Raw genomic sequence first — 24,518 nt, forward strand, 5'->3', positions numbered from 1 at the left:
CTTTTATATGCATCATCGTAGAAGGCTATCTAACGCTGTTCAGCTACAGGCACCCCCAAAAACTGGGTGTGTAAGCAAAGGCATGACATACAGTTACTTGCTTCCCTCAGGGAGAGAGCACATCTTGCTTGTTGAAGAGGCAAAGAGGAAGGGGAGGAAGTAGGAGAAAGGAACAGATCAAGTTACAGGACAATAAGGGGGGTGAGCAAGACAAGCAGCTGTTGATACAACACATTCTCTATCACTCTAGTGTCTGGAAGCATGCAGAGTTGTTCCTATTATCCAACAGCAGTGACTATTTCATTATCATTCTGCAATATCCATCCTGAAATGGGTCTAAATGCAGAAATTATGGTTTCAATATCCAGCCTAATTTTTGTCCTTTTTTGGCTTTGGCTTTGGCTTTTCCTCTTTCCTCCACAGCCTGCTTTGTGTACCATCCAACTTGATGAAGCATTTTGGAGAACTCAAAAGCTTGCTCACTCTTTAGTGGCATTTGTTTGTTCTGCTAAAGGTATTGCCCTACTTTTTACCATAAGAAGAATTATATTGCTCAAGAACTGACATCTGAGATGACACCAAAGTCCATCTAGTTCAATATTCTGTTTTCAGCAGTTCCCAGTGAGATGCCTGTGGAAGCCAACAATGGAGACCATCACCTGTTCTTTGTCCCTGGTACTGCCTCTGAATATGAAGGTTCCATTAGTTGCCATCACTCATAACCATTGATGCACTTATTCCTCCATGAATTTGTCTGGTCTGATGGCCATCACCACTACTGGTGGTCAGAGTCACATCCACAAGTGAACTGTGCATTCTGCCACTATGTAGCTCCTTCTGTCTGTCCTGAACTGACTGCCATCAAATTCATATCATAGTCCCTACCTTCATTGATTACATCCTAAGTATACAGGTCAGGAAAACACAGTTGGATGTACAGATGTGAAGGCCTAGAAAAAAAACTGGAAAAAATTCAGAAAAAAAAATATTGTTTTCTATTTTCTTCTGAGGACCATTTTTGTTTTTTTCTGAAACATTGGAAAAACTGAACAGCTTTGGATTATGAAATATTGTCTTTTAGAATTAATACAAAGTATTTATATATTGTTACACAGCCTTCACTCCCCCCCAAATGATTTCTGAAAGGTATGTAATAAAAACACTTTTTTAAAGAGAAACTAGAGATGTAAAATGTCTGGAAATAATGAAGTCATGGGGAAAAATATTTTTAATCCACTCAGTAAGATTCCCAGCATAGTTATTTCTTCCATTCCTTGTTAAAATTATTGATCTAAAGTATATTTTACTGATAGACATTTATGGTCAGTTTCCCAACATGTGAGTAGAGACACCATTGTGCATTCTTGACAGTAAATGTGCATGCTTGACAGCTTAGGTTTTGTTCTGTAGAGTCCTGTGTTTCTGATGCTATGTTGTTGTTGTTGTTGTTGTTGTTGTTGTTCAGTCGTTCAGTCGTGTCTGACTCTTCGTGACCCCATGGAACATAGCATGCCAGGCCTTCCTGTCCTGCGCTCTCTCCCAGAGCATGCTCAAGTCCGTATTCATTGCATCGGTGATGCTATCTAGCCATCTCATCCTCTGCCGTCCCCTTCTCCTTTTGCCTTCGGTCTTTCCCAGCATCAGGGTCTTTTCCAAAGAGTTTTCTGTTCGCATTAGGTGGCCAAACTATTTCAGCTTCAGTAGTCATTTAATGTAGTTCTAATCCCTTCAGCCCCTTCATGGATCACTGACTTGTTGTGGCGAAGGGGCTTGCATAACTCAGTGAAGCCATAAGCTATGCCGTGCAGGGCCACCCAAGACAGACAGGTCATGGTGGAGAGTTCTGACAAAATGTGGTCCACTGGAGAAGGAAATGGCAACCCACTCCAGTATTCTTGCCAAGAAAACCCCATGGAACGTATCACAAGGCCACCAGAAGATGAGCCCCTCAGGTCGGAAGGTGTCCAATATACTACTGGGGAAGAGCAGAGGGAATTTCCAAGGAGCGCCAGAAAGAGTGAAGCGGCTGGGCCAAAGCCGAAGGGACACTCAGCTGTGGATGTGTCTGGTGATGAAAAGAAAGTCCGATGCTGTAAAAAACAATATTGTTTAGGAACCTGGAATGTAAGAGCAATGAATCAAGGTAAGCTGGAGGTGGTCAAACATGAGATGGCAAGATTGAACATCGACATCTTGGGAATCAGCGAACTAAAATGGACAGGCATGGGTGAATTTAATTCAGGTGACCATTATGATTATATCTACTACTGTGGGCAAGAATCCCTTAGAAGAAATGGAGCAGCACTCATAGTGAACAAAAGGGTGGGAAAAGCAGTACTGGGGTACAATGTCAAAAATGATAGAATGATCTCAGTACGAATCCAAGGCAAACCATTCAACGTCACAGTAATTCAAGTCTATGCCCCAACCACTGATGCTGAAGAAGGTGAGGATGATCGGTTCTATGAAGATCTACAACACCTTCTAGAACTAACACCAAAAAAAGATGTCCTCTTCATCATAGGGGATTGGAATGCTAAAGTAGGAAGTCAAGAAATCACCGGGATAACAGGCAAGCATGGCCTTGGTGTACAAAATGAAGCAGGACAAAGGCTAATAGAGTTTTGCCAAGAGAACACGCTGATCATAGCAAACACTCTTTTCCAACAGCACAAGAGGTGACTCTACACATGGACATCACCAGATAGTCAATATCGAAATCAGATTGATTATGTACTTTGCAGCCAAAGATGGAGACGCTCCCTACAGTCAGTAAAAACAAGACCTGGAGCTGACTGTGGCTCAGATCATGAGCTGCTTCTTGCAAAATTTTGGCTTAAATTGAAAAACGTAGGTAAAACCACTAAACCATTCAGGTATGACCTAAATCATATCCCTTATGAATAGACAGTGGAAGTGAGGAATAGATTTCAGGGATTAGACCTGATAGACAGAATGCCTGAGGAATTATGGACGAAGGTCTATAACATTGTTCAGGAAGCAGCAACTCAATTCATCCCAAAGAAAAAGAAATGCAAGAAAGCAAAGTGGCTGTCTGAGGAGGCTTTACAAGTAGCTGAGGAAAGAAGAGAAGCGAAAAGCAAGGGAGAAAGGGGAAGATATATCCAACTGAATGCAGAGTTCCAGAGAATAGCAAGGAGAGACAAGAAGGCCTTCTTAAATGAACAATGCAAAGAAATCGAGGAAATCAATAGAATGGGAAAGACTAGAGATCTTTTCAAGAAAATCGGAGATTTCAAGGGAACGTTTTGTGCAAAGATGGGCATGATAAAGGACAAAGAAGACAGGGACCTAACAGAAGCAGATGAGATTAAGAAGAGGTGGAAAGAATACACAGAAGAACTATACAGGGAAGGTCTTAATGTCCCTGATAGCCATGAGAGTGCGGTCACTGAACTTGAGCTGGACATCCTCGAGAGTGAAGTCAAGTGGGCCTTAGGAAGCATTAGTAACAACAAAGCTAGCGGAGATGACAGTATTCCAGCTGAGCTATTTAAAATCCTAAAAGATGATGCTGTCAAAGTGCTGCACTCAGATGATGCTGTTAAAGTGCTGCACTCAATATGCCAACAAATTTGGAACACTCAACAGTGGCCACAAGACTGGAAAAGGTCAGTTAACATTCCAATTCCAAAGAAGGGCAATGCCAAAGAGTGCTCAAACTACCGTATAATTGCGCTCATTTCACATGCCAGCAAGGTTATGCTCAAAATCCTACAAGCTAGGCTTCAGCAGCATGTGAGCCGAGAACTACCGGAAGTACAAGCGGGGTTTCAAAGAGGCAGAGGAACTAGAGATCAAATTGCCAACATTCGCTGGATCATGGAGAAACCAAGAGAATTCCAGAAAAAGTCTATTTCTGCTTCATTGACTATGCTAAAGCCTTTGGTTGTGTGGATCACAACAAACTGTGGCAAATTCTTAAAGAGGTGGGAGTATCAGACCAACTTACCTGTCTCCTGAGAAACCTGTACGAGGGACAAGAAGCAACAGTAAGAACCGGACATGGAACAACCGATGGGTTCAAAATCGGGAAAGGAGTACGACAAGGCTGTATATTGTCGCCCTGCTTATTTAATTTATATGCAGAGTACATCATGAGAAACGCCAGGTTGGATGAATCACAGGTTGGAATTAAGATTGCCGGGAGAATTATCAACAACCTCAGATACACAGACAATACCACCCTAATGGCAGAAAGCAAAGAGGATCTAGAGAGCCTTTCACCTGTTGAGGGTGAAAGTGGAGATTTCAAAAGCTGGTTTGAAACTCAACATTAAAAAAACGAAGATCATGGCATCTGGCCCCATCACTTCCTGGCATATAGAAGGGGAAGAAATGGAAGCAGTGACAGATTTTATTTTCTTGGGCTCCAAGATCACCGCAGATGGTGACTGTAGCCATGAAATTAAAAGACACTTGCTCCTTGGGAGGAAAGCTATGGTAAACCTAGACAGCATAGTAAGAAGCAGAGATGTCACCTTGTCAACAAACATTCGTATAATCAAAGCTATGGTTTTCCCAGTAGCAACGTATGGCTGTGAGAGCTGGACTATAAGGAAGGCTGAACACCAAAGAATTGATGCGTTCAAACTGTGGTGCTGGAGAAGACTCTTATGATTCCCCCGGACTGCAAGGAAGTCAAATCAGTCAATCCTAAAGGAAATCAACCCTGACTGCTCATTGGAAGGACAGATACCGAAGCTGAAGCTCAAATATTTTGGCCACCTAATGCGAAGAGAAAACTCCCTGGAAAAGACCCTGATGCTGAGAAGGATTGAAGGCAAAAGGAGAAGGGGACAGCAGAGGATGAGATGGCTAGATAGCATCACCGATGCAATGAATATGAATTTGAGCACACCCCGGGAGAGAGCGGAGGACAGGAAGGCCTGGCGTGCTATGGTCCATGGGGTCACGGGGAGTCGGACATGACTTAACGACTTAACAAAAGCAAATCCCTTCAGACAATAATTGCAAATTTACTAGCTGAGATTACTTTTAATAATAATTTTATGAGCAAATGAAGTCATATATAAAATAACTTTAGGAAGAGAAAGGCTGCTTTATGTTCCTAAAGCGGCCCTCCCCAACCTAGTGCCCTTCGGATGCTTTGAACAACAGTGCCCAGAATTCCTGATCTTTGGCCATGCGGCCTGAGGCTGATGGGAGGGAGCTGAGGTCCAAAATATCGGGAGGGCACCAGCTTGGGGAAGGCTGTCTTAAAGCAATGAAATGACTTTAGATTTGTAAAGCGCACTAAAAAAAAGTATTGCTTCTTTTTAAATTTTTCCAAAATTTCCAATTTTTCAGGATCCCCCGCCCCCAGAAAGAAATGTGCTTTTTTCCCATGGCCTCAACATTTCCCCAAAAATTTACATCTCTACTTGGATGGACTCCTAGGTTAGCATTTTGGATACACTGAGAGAGTGTTACATTGTCCACACTGGATGGGATCAGGCAACCCATCTATAGAGGTGTCTATTTCATTTTCAGGGTTGACAGAGAAAGCCTGGAGAAGAGGAGCAACTTGAAAATGGCCGTGTAAATGTTGTTCACAAATCCTATCCACTTTATATTGTCAGACTTTCCAAGCATTAGTTCCTCCAGATGCATAAGCCAATAATAGCTATGCCACCTCTGTACCTGCCATCAGTTTCAGTGAGAAATAATGTGACTCCCACGAGTGCCTTTTCCATAGAATCTATTGAATTTAATCAACTAGTTATAATGTAGTTCCAGGAGCAGCATGCCATGTCTCACAAAACAAATTACTAGCTCACTATAATTAAAGAACTGTAGTTGGCTGATGCAGTCCCAGACTCTAGTGCTTGCTATATTGCTCCTCTGATGTTATTAAAAATCTAATCTAATCTATTTGCCAAAGGAGCCGACGAGCAACTGTGACTCTTTCTAGTTGCCTAGGCGTACTGGTAGCCAATAAAATAATAAAAAAAATTAAGAAGTACCCCAAAAGAGATGGTGAGCTGAAGATACTTTAAATAGTAAAAAAGGAAAAACAATGCCTGAAACAGTTAATTGTATCATTCTATCATTACTTCCATGACTTTTAACATTGCATCCATATGACTATGTGTAAACGGAATATAGGCCTTTATAGAATGTTTCAGTTATCAGCGCTGGTCTAATGTACTAAAAGAAACCCTGCAGAGTGGTTCCTCATGTCAGTGGTATGAGCAGGAAACTCATATGACCAGCAACCTCTATTCCTTTCTGTAAACAGGAAAAATGCAACTGTCATGCCCCACGACATTACTGTCAGGACCAGAAAGAACTCAGAAAAGGAGAGCCCCATCATTTGATGAGAATTATTTGGTATTGCTGCCTCCTTTCAAAAAGGCAGCTAGCAGAGAAAAAACAAAAGGCAGAACAGATTGAGTGTTTACCAGTCCCACATGCACACAAAAGGCTAAAAAAAGAGAGACCACACTCTAGTGAGGGAAAGAAAAATAGCTTTACCCACAAGTATTTTTGCACATAAACATGCAGGCACAGAGTGGGTTTCAAGAGATTGTTCAGTCCATTTTGTTTTCCTTTACACAGGCAGGAGTGAGAGAATATTTGCATAGCCTATCACGTCAAAAAACAGGGACGCAAATGGCATAGTGGACACCATTTGTGGCCGTAAAGCTGGTAGATTAATGTAAATGCAGCTGTAAATGGCTGCATTTAAGCTAATCTACCAGCTTTACGGCTGCAAATGGTGCCCACTACGCCATTTGTGTCCGGAGACTGACTTAGCACAGCGATATCGCACAGCAATGGCTGCCGGCCATATCGACATTTGCCAGCGATGTGGAGTGGGCAGCCTGCTCCGCAGGATCAATGCAGAAAGGAGCCAGCCTGGACAGATTCCAGGGGAGGGATGGATTGCCTCCCCCTGCAGGCAGATTCCCCCCCGGAACGACAGGTAGGGAATCCGCCCATCCCTATCTGGCACTGGCAGCCTGAGGCCTCCGTTCTCTGAGCCCTCCTTGAGAGGCAAAAGCAAGATCCAACACATGCTCCACATCAGGGCTCTGATGACATCCCAGGAAGAGGTGGAGGAAAGGAAGACCAGATAAGAGTTCTTTTGTGTTCTTGATCATTTCTGTATCCACCCAACTCATGTTCCAACTAATACATCATTCAGTTTTGCAGCTGAAATGTGCTGCCCTTTATTTACAAGATCCCTCAGTCTATAAAGTCCTTTATTTTCCCATTCCCTGTATTGTCCATATTTGCCCTGCTGACAAAACACCATCGCCGGGTGACCCAGGAATGGAAGAGGAGGAGAGGGATATGGAGTGGGCTGTGCTACCCATCACTTCCAATTGTTTGTTGGCAATCAGCTCATTGTACTATGCACGATAATTGAATAAAACAAAGTTTAAAAAAAAAAAGAGGACCAGATACAAAGCTGGTAAAAAAGGGGCCATTTGCACCTCTAATATTGCAGAAATGGCCCTGTACGGCTGCCATTTTGCACAACATTAAATATAAGGAAATTTCAGAGCCCTGATCTTGTGCAAAAGTAGCGGCTCACAGCAAGGACTGCTTGCCAAGCCCTCCAGGGCTCACATGGCCCATTGAGCAGGGGTGTCAACTTGGCAAGCACCCACACTCTGCAGGCGTGGGTGAGTCTGTCCATCCATACACACAGCCAATAGAACGGATTAATGTCCATTGTTGCTTTATCTCCAGTCTTTTTGAAAATGGAATAAAGGGGGGAAGTGCAGGAGACATCCTGGAGATCAAGGACCTGCAAACCTCCGTGAGTGGTCAATCACAAACATGCAATAAATCACTCGTGTAGCGAGGCAGCAGGCAAAGGGAACATCAGGACCTGCTCCAGTTGGAGTCCCCCCTGCCCACAGCGCTGCCATCCATGGCCCTGTGGGGAAGAAGAAAGAGTGAGGGAGCAGGCAAAGGGAACATCAGGGCCTGCTCCAGTTGGACTGCCCTCCTTTGGGAGATGAGAGGGGAGAACCAGGCCATCCCACCAGCCCTGCTGACAGTCTACCTAATTCTTTTTTTCTCCCCTCCCCATTGCCTTTTCCTTGTGTGTTGTGTCTTTTTTAGATTGTAAGCCTGCGGGCAGGGACTGTCTTCTTTGTTCATTGATTGTAAGCCGCTCCGGGAGCCTTTTTTGGCTGAGGAGCGGGATAAAAATTAATTAATTAAATAAATAAATAAATAAATAAATAAATATAATTCAAACTGGCCTAATTCTAATCCTGAAGTGACAGTCAACCTATTATGCAGACACTATCTGGGTAAAATTAACTGGGCATCATTAGATTCTTCTCAAAAGATCCAACACAGAACAGAAAATAGATATATGGGTGGGTAAAGATGTAAGAGCTGCTACAAAACTCTCAAGATTTGGGGATGTTAGGAAATAAAGTTGCTTTAGCACTTGCCTATCTCTGCATCCACATTTGTAAAAAAATACAAACTAAGTAGCCAGCAATTACTTTGAAAATCTCCCTAAATGAATTCCTTAATGAAGTGACACTTATTCTAAAGCTATTACTGAACTATTCCACTGAACCAAACTACTGTACCATAACTATCAAGCTGCAGGAATAAAGTTAAAAGGAAATGGAAACAGCACAACACACAGTAATAACCCAAGAAACTGTAATTAGGTAATCAAATGAGGGGGAAAGACATATCCAAGCAAAAGCTTAAAATCAGTTATCATACCAAGTGTTATCAAAGAATTATTAAAACTATTAACAAAACATAGTGTGTGAGAACATGCATATTTTGAAAGCTTTTTTAATGCTGCTTTTTATAAACTACTATTCTTGATTAACAATATCTATCAGTCCTGTATCATTTAATCAACCACTGGAAAATAAAAATTGTAACTAACTGGGTAACTCCTAAATATACATGGTGATCTGGAAGCAGCACATAAAACAGCATATTGGTATTACTCATAAGCTATATCATGCACATGTTATGCACCATATAACTTGCCTAAAAATTTGCATTTGTGATGCTATTTGTGCAATTTCCATTCTGAGACAAGAAGTGCCATTAGGGCATGTTAGAAATCGTCTACTTTAATCATGATTGTGTCACCCATTAAAGAAATTGCAAAGTGCAATCCCAGGTGTGTTTACTCAGAAGTAAGTCCCCCTCAGAAGTAAGTTCAGAGGCGCTTACTTCCAGGTAAAGCCACAGCCCTATATACACTTATCTGGGTGTAAGGCTCATTGAACTCAGTGGGACTGACTTCTGAAGAGACTTGAAGGCAGTCTTCATGAGCAATTTAGGGTGAAGTTAGAGCAGTCTGAAGTAGGGATGCTGGAGAAATCCGCCACAGACTCCAATGAGGCCGGATTCTTTAGAATCCAGCACCCCGGAGTCCGTGACAGAATGGACTACCCTCCGCCATCCCCTGAAATCCCCCCAAGATGGACCCAGCTGGTGGTGGCTGGTCCGGCTCCGTTGTCTTCGTTCCGCAGCCATCCGCTGCCATGCTGCAGAACAAAATTGTGTCCGGCATAGGGGACGCCATTTGCGTCCCTGCCCTTGGCCGTGATTGGCTATGTAAATATTTTACGTAGCCAATCATGCCCCAAAAATATTTACGTAGCCAATCAAAGCAAAGGGCAGGGATGCAAATGGCGTCCCCTACGTCGGACGCCATTTGTGGCTGCAGCGCAGCAGCGGACAGAAGTCCGGCTGCGGGCAGCCCCGGCTGATGGCTCTGCGGACTTGCTGCGGAGAAGTACCAGCCGAGGAGGATTCTGGGGTGAGGGACAGATTGCCTCCCTCCTCCAGCAGACCGCGGAATGGCAAGTGGGGTTCGTATACCCCTAGTCTGAAGTCCCTCAGGACAGATGACATCATCACCAATCTGCTGCCAACAAGCCGTTTCCCTCTTGAAAAGCTAAATTTTCTGAAACTCCTTTTACTCCAACTTTTTTTACTGAAAGTGGCTCCCTGATGGTTTTACCATAGTATGCCATGCCCCCCCCCCACATTAAATCCTGGGTGTGCCTCTGTGACCTGGCAGTGACATGGTCAAGGCGGTGGGATGCCCCATTCTCTCTTGTTTCCCCAATGGAAGTAGTTTTTCCCATTGAGAAAATCCCAGGGGTGCAGCAGCGACCCCTCGCATTACCACAGTAGTGGGGGCACTCATTCAACTTAGGTAGCCTGCTTTTAATCTTTAACATATCCCCCCTTCTGTGCATGTTTACTCAGAAGTAATAAATAAATCTTGCTCCCCTTCAGTGAAAGGGATAAAGGCTAACTGTAGTAACTCCCCCTAAATCTTCCGCTTCTCTGATGTTCTCTTAAATCACTGTTGCACTGTTGTGCTTCTTTGATGTTCTGTAGTTTCTCTGATGTAAAGTTGTTTCTTTGTTGTAATGTAAAGTCCCTTCTCCACTTTATCACAGTAATAATCTTTTGGGTTTGCAGGAGCTTCTCATGGGGAGCAGGGAGAAGGAGAAAGGGGGGGGTTGGCAGCAATAACTCTGGGGCAGAGTGCTGGAATGGGGCAAAATTGGGGGCTGAGCTGTTCTCAGGGGGAGTCTTCAGATGCTGCACTCAAGAATTGGGGATTTTGGCTTCTCAAGGCACGAGTGCACACATATGGGGTGGGAGCAATAACTCCACAGCAGATTGCTGGAATGGAGCAAAATTGGAGTATGGGGAAACTCTCAGGGGGAACTTTCAGATGCTGCACTTGAGAATCAGGGATCTGGGCTTCTTCAGGGAAATCTGCACACATGGGGAAAAGTAGTTGCTCTCTATTCATAATAATGTAGCAGGGAACAGACTGGACATGGGCTGGGAAATAAGCCTCTCTCATTGGTTGAGGAGGCCCTGCCAGTTTGATGATGTTCGGTTCTACTCCCCCCACCCTTCCTGGAAGTATGTTCCTTTCAAGCCCTGAAAACCAGATTTTAAAGGTATGCTACACTGGGCTTATCTTGCTTCGTGTGTTCCTGATGAACCAAAGCCGATTCCATGAAAATCCAGGTAATTCTCCAATGCGCTTCTCATTCTGTTGTCATGAAGATCCCCTCCACCCCAAGGATAGGATTGCACCCTTAGTTAATCTGGAATCTGGAAATTTTTCTTTGGAGTCAAAACAATTGTTTTAAAGAAAAGAGCCCTTTGTTTTTAGATGATGCAGACACCATCTTAGAAGAGATCTCACCTCCTGTGTCTTTTAGCATGGAGCCTATCAGCCATAGATTTTTGTAAGTACGTGGATTCTTACATTTGTCTAACTTCACCAATGAAACTACTACTACATGAATGCATATTCCACAACAAAGGAAATGTATGGTCAGGTATGTGTGGAATGATAGGATGGAGTTAGGGTTAAATTTCTGGAAAGCCTTTTGAAATGAAAACAAGCAAACATGCCCACAACTGTATCCTTGAAGAATGTATAGAAAATGTGAACTGTCTTATAACATTTGCAATGTCACTTTAAGCGTGAGAGTGGAGGGTGACAAGGTGGCAGCAGTATTAGTTCTTGCTGAGACCAATCATAGAAGTATCGATTATCCCATTTTTACAACTATTACATATCACAAGTCTGGCAATTATAAGTCCTGTGTTAGGTTGATTTGGCGAAAATGTTAAGGCATTGGGAAAATATCAATTCTGGAATGTAATACTGAAAAGAAGAATGGAAAATTGGAATGAAACATATCACAGCTACTCAAAAGCAAATTATTTGACTAATGTTGATTATTTAAATTAGGAAAAGATAACCTCCCCCCTCCCTACACACACACACACCATTGCTGTATTGAAGTCTCACACATTCTGAAATGTTTAAATAAATCACAGGATACTATTACTATATATAAAAACAATATAACTGAAGTCAAATAAACAATCCAACAATACTACTATTAGAAAACTTGGAGTGTGTGCACATAATACACAATTACAAGCCTGTGTATTGATTTGTATATTAATCAGATTTATAACAAAGGGCTGTTTTGTTCGCCCTCAAGGCTACAATAAAACTACTAGGTTATGAATTGCAACATGACTGTGTTGATCATAGTTGGGTAACTGGGTAATCAGGTATAAAAAAGGTAAGATGAAAGGAAATTAATCAAATTCTACACAATAATTACCAGTTTTTCTCCTTGAAGTAGATGTGGTAGTACTGGGTAGGAAAGATACAACTGATTTAAAAAAACACATCAATCCCATGGTTGGGCAACTTGTGGCCCTCCAGATGTGAGACTTTTAACTCGCATCAGTCCTAGCCAGTATAGCCAATGGTGAGAGATGATGGAAATTGCAGTCCAACAACATCCAGAAGGCCACACACATTGCCCACCCCACACATCTGTCCTGTAATCCAGCATCCTTCTGCTTCCAGACCATGCACTATAGTGATCCTTAACCCATTTGTATGAAAATAAGCATCATGGTTTCATCACTAGAACTTACTTACAGTAGAATGTGCTTCAGTATGTAATAACAAAATATAAAACAGACTAATACAGTGGATGTATTGATGTTATCATTTGGTTAGATCCAGATTTAGGCATGTGCCACTGGGCTGGCTGAAGCAGATTTCCTCAGCCCTCCTTCCCACAGTAGCCCTCCAGCCCCCAGCCCCAATGCTCCACAGAAGTTTTGGGGACCATGCTGAATGGGGTAGGCTGAAATGCAGGGAGAAGGGGAGGATCCCTGAAAATCAAACAGAGGCACCTTGCGTGAGGGGAAGCCTTCCATTCATGGAAGGCAGATCGTGGATCTAACCCATAATAATGGGGTTATACAGGTTAAAAGGCCTTAATGACTTCACTTCCAGAATCTTAGAAGGACACATGCAAATTGGATGGACTATTGTCCAGGAGCTAATTTTTCTGGCAAGTCAACTCATAGAATAATAGCATGTTGGTACAATCAGAAGGAGACACATGGACCTCCAGAATCCAGGTGTATGGAATTGTCCTCAGATTTGCCACTCATGTTCATTGTTCCCTGACCTGACTTGAGTTGCCAACTCATATCATGGTGTTCCCATCACCACCTCTGAATGGGAAAGCCCCATCACTATTGCTAGAAAACCCAATTGCCTTTCCTATTTAATTCTAAAGAAATGAGGCCACTACTTGCACTTGCAGATTGGGGACTCTGGTCTAATTGCAAGGACCAGAACTGGGTCAGAAGCACCGGTAAGCCTAAAGATACAGGTGGGTGGGCACCTTTGCCTGAGTGAAGGAGAGTTTTTCAAAAGCTTTTTTAAATGGACATGGGCCATGGCATTAATATAGACTGAGCTTTAGACTTGGAGCTTTCCAGATGGGATGTCCTCTCATTCTTTCACTTTGGGCTGCTGTTATAACCTAGGATACTTGTAAATTAAGAGCAAGAGATGTGCAGTTGATGTAAGAAGAAAAATATGTTGTAAAATGAGGCTTAGGCTCAGAAATACAGTCTTAACATATGCGCTTTCCCCACATACCAGCCTTTCCAAGAGCTAAGATCCTCTGTGATGCCTTTCTTTGTGTACCTTCCCTTCAGAAGTGAAGAGGATAGCAAACATGTAGATGGCTTTTTTCAGCTATGGCATCCCAGTTATGAATGGCTTCCTCAAGGAGGATTGCCTGGCACCAAAATTGGTGCATTTTAGATTCCGGGCAAAAACTTTTCTGTTCACCCAGGCTTTTTAAGTGTTGTTGATGGTTTACTTTCTGCAGATTCATTTTACTCTGGTTTTATCTGTTTGTATTATTTTAAAACCACCCTGGAATCCATTCTGACAAAGGGCAGCATAAATATATTGTAAATTAACAAGCTAATTACTTACTTACACAATTCATTAATATATATTAAAAAAACCAAAAATATGCATTCTACAAGCAATTCTGTATTAAAAAGCTTTTTGAGTTTTCAGCCTTCAGAATACGTTTTCGTAACCTGGTGGAAGCGTTGGCACAATCTTTAAATATTTACCTTTTAATTCCCCTGCTTGTATGTATTTAGGAATGTTTTCATAAATACATCAATAACTGTCTTGTATGGCTCATTAAGATGGTTTTTTATCCTTTAGTGTGAGCATACAGTTTACAGCTGCCTGTGAATCACTTTTATAGGCCTCCATTAAGCATGCCCTTCAAACTGCAATTATTTGTCAGATTTTTGTATATACTTGAGCAGTCACGAAAGAAATGAGCACTGAACAGACACGCGAACACTTGGAAGCCAAAGCTGGCACATCTCCAGCAGTGCATTTTCTCATCTAGCTACCATAAGTGCATATTAGAACAGATGTTCTGAGCAGATCAGCCTGGCCAAGCCAGCCCATGTGGGTTCAAACCCCATTGATATAAAATTAGACCCAGACCTGGAATAAGCATTTGGTATCTAGCATGAACCTTCCATAGAATGAGATCAAGCTTAAAATGGCATCTGCCTCCACACTCTGCCCCAGTGTAACTGAATGATGCACAATACGAACAGCAATGAGAATATGAATAGCAGAGAGAGAGAAAAGGCTGGTGTGGTGATTAAGAGCGTGACTTATTAACAAGAGGTCTCTGGATTAATCCCCAATTCACCCATGATCTCACTGGGTGGTCACAGATAAAGTTCTACTGTAGTCGAACCAGCTCCTTTCCTTGAGAATCACCAACCTCCAATGCTTACCTGTTCCCAAATGCTGAGGGCCCAAGAAGCCTCACTGTGTCTTCACCCCACCTGTGTCAACATCTAGCTTTTCTTCCATTGACTGTGTCACTGCCTAGCACAAGCAAACCATCAAGCAGCTGCCAGAACAAGGGCCAGGGATGGGAAAAACAACAAGGTTTCTGGCTGTTCACAGGTAGTCATCCACTCATAAGATCTTCTATTCCTTGCAGCCTCGGTGAGAAGATGGAGAGACTAGGCAGGGACCACAACAGAAGGAGGTGCCCTTAAGATCTCTCTGAGATCAGTGCTGTTGTGACCAGCAGCTCCCAGCAGGTATCCCATGGGCCTTTGCAGCACAGCCTCCGCAGCCTACTCCGCTACTCTGATAATGAGCATAAATGTCTAAATAACATTACATTTGCACAAATTTCATGAAGGTGAAAAAAAAGTTCTCTGTCTAGGGAGGAGATGAAGGCGAAGAATAAATTGACATGTGTCATTTCTTATCGATGTACTGGAGGAAGGGCAAATGGCAAGGGAGGAGGGAGGCAGGAGGCAGCACGAGTGAGACTGCCAAGAGTGACCAGGTTTTCACTCCTCTTTCTGGGCAGTTCTGTAGCCCTTTCTGACAAGCCATGCAGGGTTCGCACCTTATGACAAGCTTCTCTGAAAACGAGCTACCCTGAACAACCCCATGGGTTCTCAGGGTGGCTCGTGCATGGTTAACAAACCACGCTGAGGAAATTGCACCGGGTTTGAACATCATGACAAGTCACCCTGAAAGAAACAAGGGTGACAATTAGAATGTCTTTAAAAGGGAATTGGACAAATTCATGGAGGAGAAGGCTACTAGTCCTGATTGTCTATTAGCCCTTCAGTGGCTACTAGTCCTGATTGTCTACTAGCCCTTCAGTGGCTACTAGTCCTGATTGTCCTGTCATGCAAACCAGGTAATTTTGTGCTGCTCTGCCCTGCTTTCTGCTGCCTGTGATCCTGAGAAGCAGAGGCCTGTTCCTGTTGGGATTCTGAAGGCCTACAACACCCAGGCTGGGTGGGAACCTGCACACAAGAGTCCCACTGTACTCTCAAGAAACTTCTCAGAGGTTTTTGAGTTTACATATGTGACAACAACTACCTCTTAACCTTAGCCCTTGATATGCAATGCAAGGATAACAATACTTGTCTAGGTTATGGGTCAAGAAGCCCTTGAGCCAAGTCAGAAATTGTGATGCCATTATTTTGTTGTTTTATTATTAACAAGGCTAGTTCTCTGATTAGGGATAACAAGCTCTGTACTCCAGGTTATGTCTGCACTCCCACTGCTATGGTTTTGATGTGACAGGAAGGAACAGGAAGGTCTGTGAAGTGAGTGGTACCTCTGAAAGCATGAACAGTGTGGTGTGAGAGAACACCAACCTTAAGCAGAGCCCAGCACAGCCATAACTGATCCAGTGGAGCTAATGAGAAACCAGAGGAAGACAGCCAGGCTCATCCATTAAGGCTGCAATCCTACTGGGATGCCTGTCAGTCTCTGAACTCGGAGGTTGACAGGCATCCTATGCAGAGTGGCAGGAGCGTGGAGGTGATCTTCACCTCCACACTCCTCCTGCTCTGCATCTAGATAATCTTTTTTGCCCTTCTAGCTGGAGCTTTGCAGAGTGGCGGGAAGGAGGCGGGGGCGGCCAGAGGATTCTTCGTAGGACAGCCTCCCCAGTCCCCTCCCCACCCATAGAACCATGCTTTCCCTTCTCTCTGCCTCAGAGAGGCAGCTGGCATAGTTCTCTCTACGCTGGCTGCAAGGGCGAGCAGAGCTTGGACTCTGGGTCCAGGATCAGAGAGCAGTCTCTGACTTCAGATCCAGGAATCTGAAATACCTGGCACCCCCACACCCTGCCCCGCCCCCAATACTGTCTAGGAGCCATAGGATTGTTCTCCCTGAATCTAAAATAGGGCAACAATAGAACTCTTTAGAAGTTGGGCAAGTACATTCCATTGAAGTGACTATAGGGTGGCCGCTTCCGCATCGCCCCAAAAAGAGACAACGTGTCACCAAAAATGAGACACCAATTTGTATAACATTTGTGTATACTAATTTATATGTGTAGATACAAATTTAGAAATAAGGACTATAATTTAAATGGAAATATAATCCATCTCACCATAATGGGGAAGACCATGACCTGTGTACCTGCTCAGTCTGCTGTCTAGGCGGCGCTAAGTGTTGACAGCCCAGGCTGAAGACCCCTGCTCTCCCCTCTTGCAGCTTTGTTATCTTTAAACTGGACTTGGACTGGACTTCAAATAGAGGGCTGTCCTCTGGGGACTTGGCCGCCCAAAGTGACTACTCAGAATTTTCCACCTCCAGCAGTGACATCTTGGATGCCTCCAAGAAAATTCTTGTTCATGTAAACAGACAATTGAGATCATATTCTAATCTAAGCATTTTCCAGTGATACCTGCACATGTGAGATATTGCACTGCCACATGATGCTATCATGGGCCTCCAACAAATGTGAACCCCAAACAACTCTCAAAATCATGTTTATGGCCAGTAGGGGTAGGGGTGAAAGAAAGGCAAACAATACAGAAATAATTGTATAACCAAAACTAGGAATTTCTTCACATTTACATTTTCAGTCCGTTATTATAACTACTGAGCATTTCCACCAGTACCCACTGTGCATATGTCAAAACAACAGTGCTAAGAGTTTGGATTTCTGAATCTGTCTGTTGAAGATGGTTGGAGAGAGTCTGAGCTGGGAAAGAAGAGACATCAATGCAGAAGATTCCCCCTCCCCCCAAGAAATAGTTCATTTGTAAAACACAGAGATAGTCAAGCTCATGCGATGGTAAGGGAGAAGTCAATGGTACAATAGTACTCAGAAAAAAGTAAGTTATAAAGACACATGAATTCACTATGATTAACTGCATGATCTGCATATTTTGACACACTGCTGAAGAAATCAATATAATGCCATTTCCAGAGCTGAATCTCTCTGCTTAAAAAGACGGCAGGTGACAAGACATTAGCTCTATTCTTTATTGTTGCCATTGTATATGCACGTCATAAACCAATTGCTTTTCTCTGCCCCACAAGCCTTCTACATATGAATGCTTTGGTGTTGTACAACATCTCACTACTAATACCATAGAATGTCTTTTTATTAGTACCATATCCAGCCATGATTAATGTTATGAATATCAAAGGGATTTATAATGATTTCCCACTTATGTCTAAGCACTGGAGTAATTAATTTGTGCACTGCTTTTGTATTATGAAATTAACACAGGGGGAGCTAAGGGTCACTTAGGTGTTAAAATTGCTTTTTAGTTCTACAGGGCAATGGTAGCACAATTAATTTAGGGAAACTGTTTACAAGCAGAGCAATGAGTGAGGTTTTATTAATAAATGTAGTACAGAACTCGTTAGTACAGGCATCCTTGGAGGAGTTCAACTGATGTGTTGTCTTGTCCTCCAAACCACTGCTGCGGATTGTCAGGCATTTTTCATTCCATTTTCTACTCATTGATGGAATTGGATATTTTTAAAGAGAATATTGTTCTACTTGCGCTAATTCACATCAATGCTAATTCACATTAGTGCCAATTAGTGCATTAGTACATGTGTGCATTAGTTCATGTGAATTAGTGCTAATCCCGCCTCCCCATCGAAGTGAAGAACCAGTCCACAAGTCCACAGAATCTGTGTGTCAGGGTGGACACTGAGCCCATAGAATCCCAGAGTAGTTCTGATTCTGAGGAAGAGGAGTCGCTCCTGGGAGAGGAGCGCGCTCCTCTTTCCCAGGGCCAACAGCTGACGGAGATTCCTCCCACCGGCATTCCTAGCTTAGATAGCAGTCCTGGGAGTGACAGGGCGCGGGAAGCAGACTTGATGGACGTGCATCGCCGACGCAGAGAGCAGCGCCAAATGGAGGGTGCGGAAAGGAGGCGTAGTGCCCGGTTGGCGCGCAAACAACGGTTGCGCCTAGAGGATCCAAGGGAAAAGGGGAGGACTCTCCCTAGCCCTTAAGTTCAGGGTCTGCCAGTGATTCCCTTTCAAACGGGGACCAACTGTTCCAATTTAGGGCATAGGTACTCTGCTGCTCATATCTAGTTGCTAAGAGTAGAGTTGTTAAGTTGTAAAAGAGGAATAAAGCTTTGAAAAGAATCCCTTTGTCTGTGTCTGGACTTGGCTACTGGATTAGACTGAGAGAGGCCTCCAAGGAGCCCTTGACACTGTGTGCCTTGGAAAAAGTCAGTCCACTGCGGAATCCGCAGGTTGGGTATATAGAAGTCTGAACTCATTTGAATCCATTGTGGTTTTCTCTGACATCCCTAACCAGCGCATGATAGAGTTGCAACTAACTATGATAACTTGTAACCAGATCCCATCACTGTTAGGAACAAATTCCAACAGCACACTGAATTGAAACAATTGTGAACTTCAGAAAGGACAACATACGTCGTACTCAGTGGAGGCTGGTGGCTGTAATGTCAGTGGGGTGGTGAATCCGCTCTGGGTTTCAGTCAGGACCAATCAGAACTCCAAAGGAGCTATCCAAGGTACCTTACAGAAGGATCTGTAGCAGACAGGGACAAGAGACAAGGTTTTCTTGGTAGTGGCACCATGATTGTGGAATTCCCTCCCAGTGGAGATTTGCCAGGCTCCTTCTTTTTCTGTCTTTTGAAATACCTTTTTATTCGAGCTTGCTTTTAATTAGTTTGTAATGAATTAGACAGCATTAAAATAGATTTCAGATTGACAGTCTGAGGGCAGGAACTGTCTGGTCTGTTATTGATCTTATGCAAAGTGCTCTGGGAACCTTTTAGCAGATAAAAATGCTTAAAAGAAAAAGAAAAGAAAAAATGAAATGAGTGACTAGGGAAAGGAAAAAAATGGGTGGAATCAGGCATAAGTCTGGGAAGTCTACTCAAAAGTAACTCCTGTTGTGGTCAGTGAGGCTTGTTCCTGAGATTGCCATTAAGGGGAGTAGAGCCTGGAGTGGAGGGGGGAGCCTCTCTAATTGGTTGAGCAGCCCCTGCCAGTCTGGTGACATACACTTCCAATCCCCCCATCCCACCCAGAAGTATGTTTCTATCAGTGACTTATAATGGTGCGGAGAAGTCGTAACTGGAGTGGCACACTACGGGAACAATGGAAAGGGTTGCGGTGCCTGTTAATGTGCATCTGCACCTTTGCTTTTTCACTCCTCTTCGTTAATTGCAATTGTGCTTTAAAACTCACTTTAAAGGGGGGGGAAGGGGCTCGGGAGGAGACTGGACAGAGTGGGAAACTGGAGCGCGGTAGAAGGGGAAAGGGAGCGGGGACTCAGCAAGAGGAGGAGGCAGATGAGGTAATCAGACCCAACCCAGCCTCCCCTCAGACTCCACCCAGCCATCAAGAAAATAATTCAATTAGAGCTCAGTGGAAATAGCACAGAGCCCCAGGCCACAGCGATGATAAGCCAGGCCTTTAAGGGCTGTGGAAGCAGGAAAAAGAGAAGATGCAACTGGGGAAACATCACAACAAAGTTGCAAACAAAGTGAAGCCGATAGCGTGGAAACATGCCCTGAGCTGCATATCAGTAAGTCCTCACTTTGAGCTATCTCTTTCCCATGAACTTGCTTAATAACTTTATGAAAGCTGTATGCTCTTTCCCTCTCTCAGATTCAGTGTCCCTGTCTGCATGCAACATGTGAATAATAATACTGATTTATCTTATAGGATTCTTAAAAGTTAGGGCTAGTTTCTTTCCTCCTCATTGTGGATTCCTCCCAACTGGGGAGTGGGGGACATTTAGGTGAATCCTGAAAGAGTGAGAAAGGGGATGTCACAGAGTGATTCATGCCGTTTTGGGAGGAGGGGAGGCGGCTTACAATGGTGAGGGGAGCTTCTTACCTTTTTCTTTTTCCTCACCTTCTCTGCTTCCCTCCCCCCCCCCTTTATTGTAAAAATTTCAAAAGCCACTGGGAGGGAGGGATAGCAGCTTCCAGAGCTTAGCTGCTGCTGCTGTGCCACCAAAAGTGCTGGCAAGAAAGAAAACACAAAGAAGAAAGGAAGAAAGAAAGAAAGAAAGAAAGAAAGAAAGAGAAAGAAAGAAAGAAAGAAAGAGGAAGGAAGGAAGAAAGGAAGAAAGAAAGAAAGAGGAAGGAAGGAAGGAAGGAAGGAAGGAAAATGATGGGGAGGAGGAACAAGGAACAAAAACAAGAAAGAAAACATTAAAAAGGTAAGAAGCTCCAGAACTGACATTGTAAGCCCCCTCCCCTGAAACTTTTTTGGAGATCAAATTGCAGCCCGCCAAATGCCCCCCAAATAGCATCTCCCAATATGCCACCTGCAAATGGACTCACAAGTTGGGAGTGGCTGTTTCAGTCCACCCTATAAAAGCTTACCAGATTTGTTTGTTTGTTTGTTTATTACATTTATATCCCGCCTTTTTTACTCCTTAAGGAACCCAAGGTGGCGTACATAGGCCTCCTCCTCCTCCATTTTATCCTCACAACAACAACCCTGTGAGGTGGGTTGGGCTGAGAGTCTGTGACTGGCCCAAAGTCACCCAGTAAGCTTCCCTGGCCAAGTGGGGATTAGAATCCGGATCTCCTGACTCCCCGTCCAACACCATGGCCAGTACACCGCGCTGGCTCTTTGGTTCTATATGAAGAACTTTGAGTACTCTATAGCACTCTATACAGATGAAGTGTTATTTTATTATTGTTTCCAGAGGGTGTTTCCAGAGAAGGCTTTTATGGCACCATCGCCCTTCCTCATTCACGGCTGAGGTCTTCCACTTATAACCATCCCGTGTTTCCCTGCCACTTCTTCCATCTTTTTTCACAGAAAATCCATTAATAAAGGAAAGATGGAATAGCTGCACAATGCCTTCTCAGTCCTAACGCTGGAATCCCTCCATCTGAAAGCACCCAAAAGGTACTAAGAGACAGCAACAGAGGGAAAGGGCCAAAGCCAGCTTTTTAGTGGCCAGCACTGCTGTTGCCACCAAAAGACATTCGGGGGGGGGGGGGCAAATTCAGTGCCCCAAGTTTCCATCAAGTGTCATTTCCCATATGATGACTCTTACGTTTGCTATTATTTTGGATTGAAGTGTTGCAGTTGTAGGGATGTATGAAACCACTGACCTGTTTTGTAAGTGGCATCTGTGGTGGTGGGGGCACTCCATCCCTCCCCCCGGAATCCTCCCTGGCCAGCTCCGCTCTGCGGTGACTCTGCGGAGCCGCCAGCCAGGTGCATCTGCAGCCAGACATCCGGCTGTGGCAGGTCTGCGGATGCAAATGGTGGCCGGTGTAGCGGCCGCCATTTGCAGCTGCAGCCTGGCAGCAGCCAGAGCCGCCGCCGGAGCTGCCGCTGCCAGAGCCACCGCCACGCCGCTGCCAGAGCCGCAGCCAGGTAGGCTCCATTTCGGGGGGCTTCCGCAGGGTGGGGGTGGGGTTGCTTTGTTCCGCCACGGATTCTGGGGGTGAATTCACTGCAATTCAGCCTCCCTGGGATCCGTGGCAGAATTCTCTGACATCCCTATGCAATTGTTTTGTACTTTGTGGATTGCCCTGGGCATGCAAACAGAAATACAGGATTGAAATTCAACAAATAAGCACGCAACAATGCCATACCATATGCTGAATGAAAAAGGGTTTTTAAAAAAGGCAACACCATCTGAAGCTGCATAAACAACAGAATAGATGTAGAAGTGACTAAATGTTAGTCAACAATGGGAATTTTATGCTAACAATTACCAGGAAAGATGAGGCTAAAAGACTGTGCCATCATTTAGAATAGGAATTGATCATAACATATATGGGTCTTCTCTGAAAGAAGGCTCCTTTCCATTAATGTATAATACACACACATACATACACACACCATATTCAGCCTTCTTCGGATCTTACCAAATGGCTTGGACTGACAATAATTTACTATTTGAATCCTTAACGGCACTTGCCTGACTCCCAGGTAAGTGTGTAAAGAATTGCAGCCTAAAATAGCTATGGAATGTTTTCCAGATATCCAGCCAAGCTATTATAATATCATGATGCAGTGGTAGAACAAGGTGCTATAGGAGGTAAGTGGAAAGAGAAGAATGCACTTGCCTAAACTAGAATTCACAAATGGTATCATATACCGCTACTTATTGTTTATTGCTTAATTCATCATGTCTACAGTAGCCTTTCCAAAGTTGGTTAGGCAACAATTTATAAAGAACCTATCACAAACACAGACCCCTAACCTAAATACACTAGCAAGATAGTGCTGTTTGTTTCCAAGATTGTGAGCGTTAAATGGTCCTTTTTACATCTTTCTCTTGAGCAGTTCCACTGCTTCTGAGAAATCTTTTGTTTCTCTTACTATATAAAACCTCAGTAGCAAAGTATTTCTCATACTGATGAACATGTTTGCTGCTCCATAAAGAATCCCAGTGACAACTACCACTTAAAAAACTGTACATATATATAGTCTCTTATTACATTAAGTGAAAATTAATCCTACTAGAGTTAGACTAACTGGAAATAACGTCTGTAATGAGGAGATCTGAAGTTCACAAAACATCAACAGAAAACTATGGTTTGGATTCAGAATGTCCTTTATGCAAAAAGATAGGGCTGGAGGGAGGCAATTTTTGCCCATTCCCCCCTTGCCTTGCAGCCCTCCCAGCACTACCTTCCACACTCTTTTGGAGGGTCCCCCAATCCTCCGGCACTATGTGGGGGGCAAAAAGAAGAATAACTCCAAATCACCTCCCCACCTCTTCCTCCAGCAGCAATGTCTGATGGGAATTATTTGGTAATTCTGCCTCCTATTAAAGAGGCAGTTAGCGGAGAGGGAAAAAAGGCAGAACAGAATGAACATTTACAAGTCCCACATGCACACAAAAGGCTAAAAATGAGAGAGAGCACACCTTTCTTTAGTGAAGAAAGAAAACAGCTTTACTCATATGTATTCTTGCACATAAAAATGCAGGCACAGCATAGGAAGAGTTGTTCAGTCCATTTCTTTGTCTTCTATAACACTGGCAGGAGAAAGAGAGAGAGAGAGAGCGAGAGAGAGAGAGCGAGAGCAGACGTACACTCTCAGCAGTGGAGAAAGTCAAAGACAGAGGAAGCGGGGAAGGAAGGGGAAGAGCACAAAACCATTGTAGGCTATCGAGATCCTAAGGCTAGCTATGTCCCAAATTCCCATGCATTAACTAGCTAATTGCAACACTGCCCCCTCCCTGAAACTTGCAGAGGAACCTGCAATATTCCCAACAGTATCCCATGAGGGGAGTTCATGGGAACTCATGAGCAGGGTCCATGGAAACCCTGAATCCCACCCAGTTGAGTTCAGAGTGTTAAACTCTGTTAAACTCACCTTTGTTTTAGGTTGAGAGTTATTTATTTGTTTATGACATTTCTATGATGACCCATAACATAAACTTCTCTGGGTGGCTGAATGAGATCCCACAGAACTATACAGAGAACCGTATTCCTCGGGATTTCTGAGACAGGCCCCCCTCAATCCATTCCCAATATTCATGCCCCTGCCTCCAGAGTGGCTTCTGATGCAGCACAAGGATCTGCTGTCAGTACAAGGACTATGACACACTCCTTGCCTACACATGGAAGCATGGGGCATTTTTGGATCCCACCCTTCATGCCCATCTTTGACTGGATTTATGAAATGGCCATAAAGCAACATGGTGCATACTAAACTGATCCTTCACCAATTCTGATGTAATAATTTTTTTTTTTAAGAAAACACACACACACAACAACAAAAACATAAACACACATCCTTCACCAATTCTGAATGGTGTAACGAAAGCAGGCATCCCTCACTTTGCTCATAAGGCAAGAAATCAAGCCAACCA

This window comes from Heloderma suspectum, chromosome 2, assembly GCF_057233095.1.
Source record: "Heloderma suspectum isolate Gila_16-S chromosome 2, 16-S_ref, whole genome shotgun sequence".
Lineage (NCBI taxonomy): Eukaryota > Metazoa > Chordata > Lepidosauria > Squamata > Helodermatidae > Heloderma > Heloderma suspectum.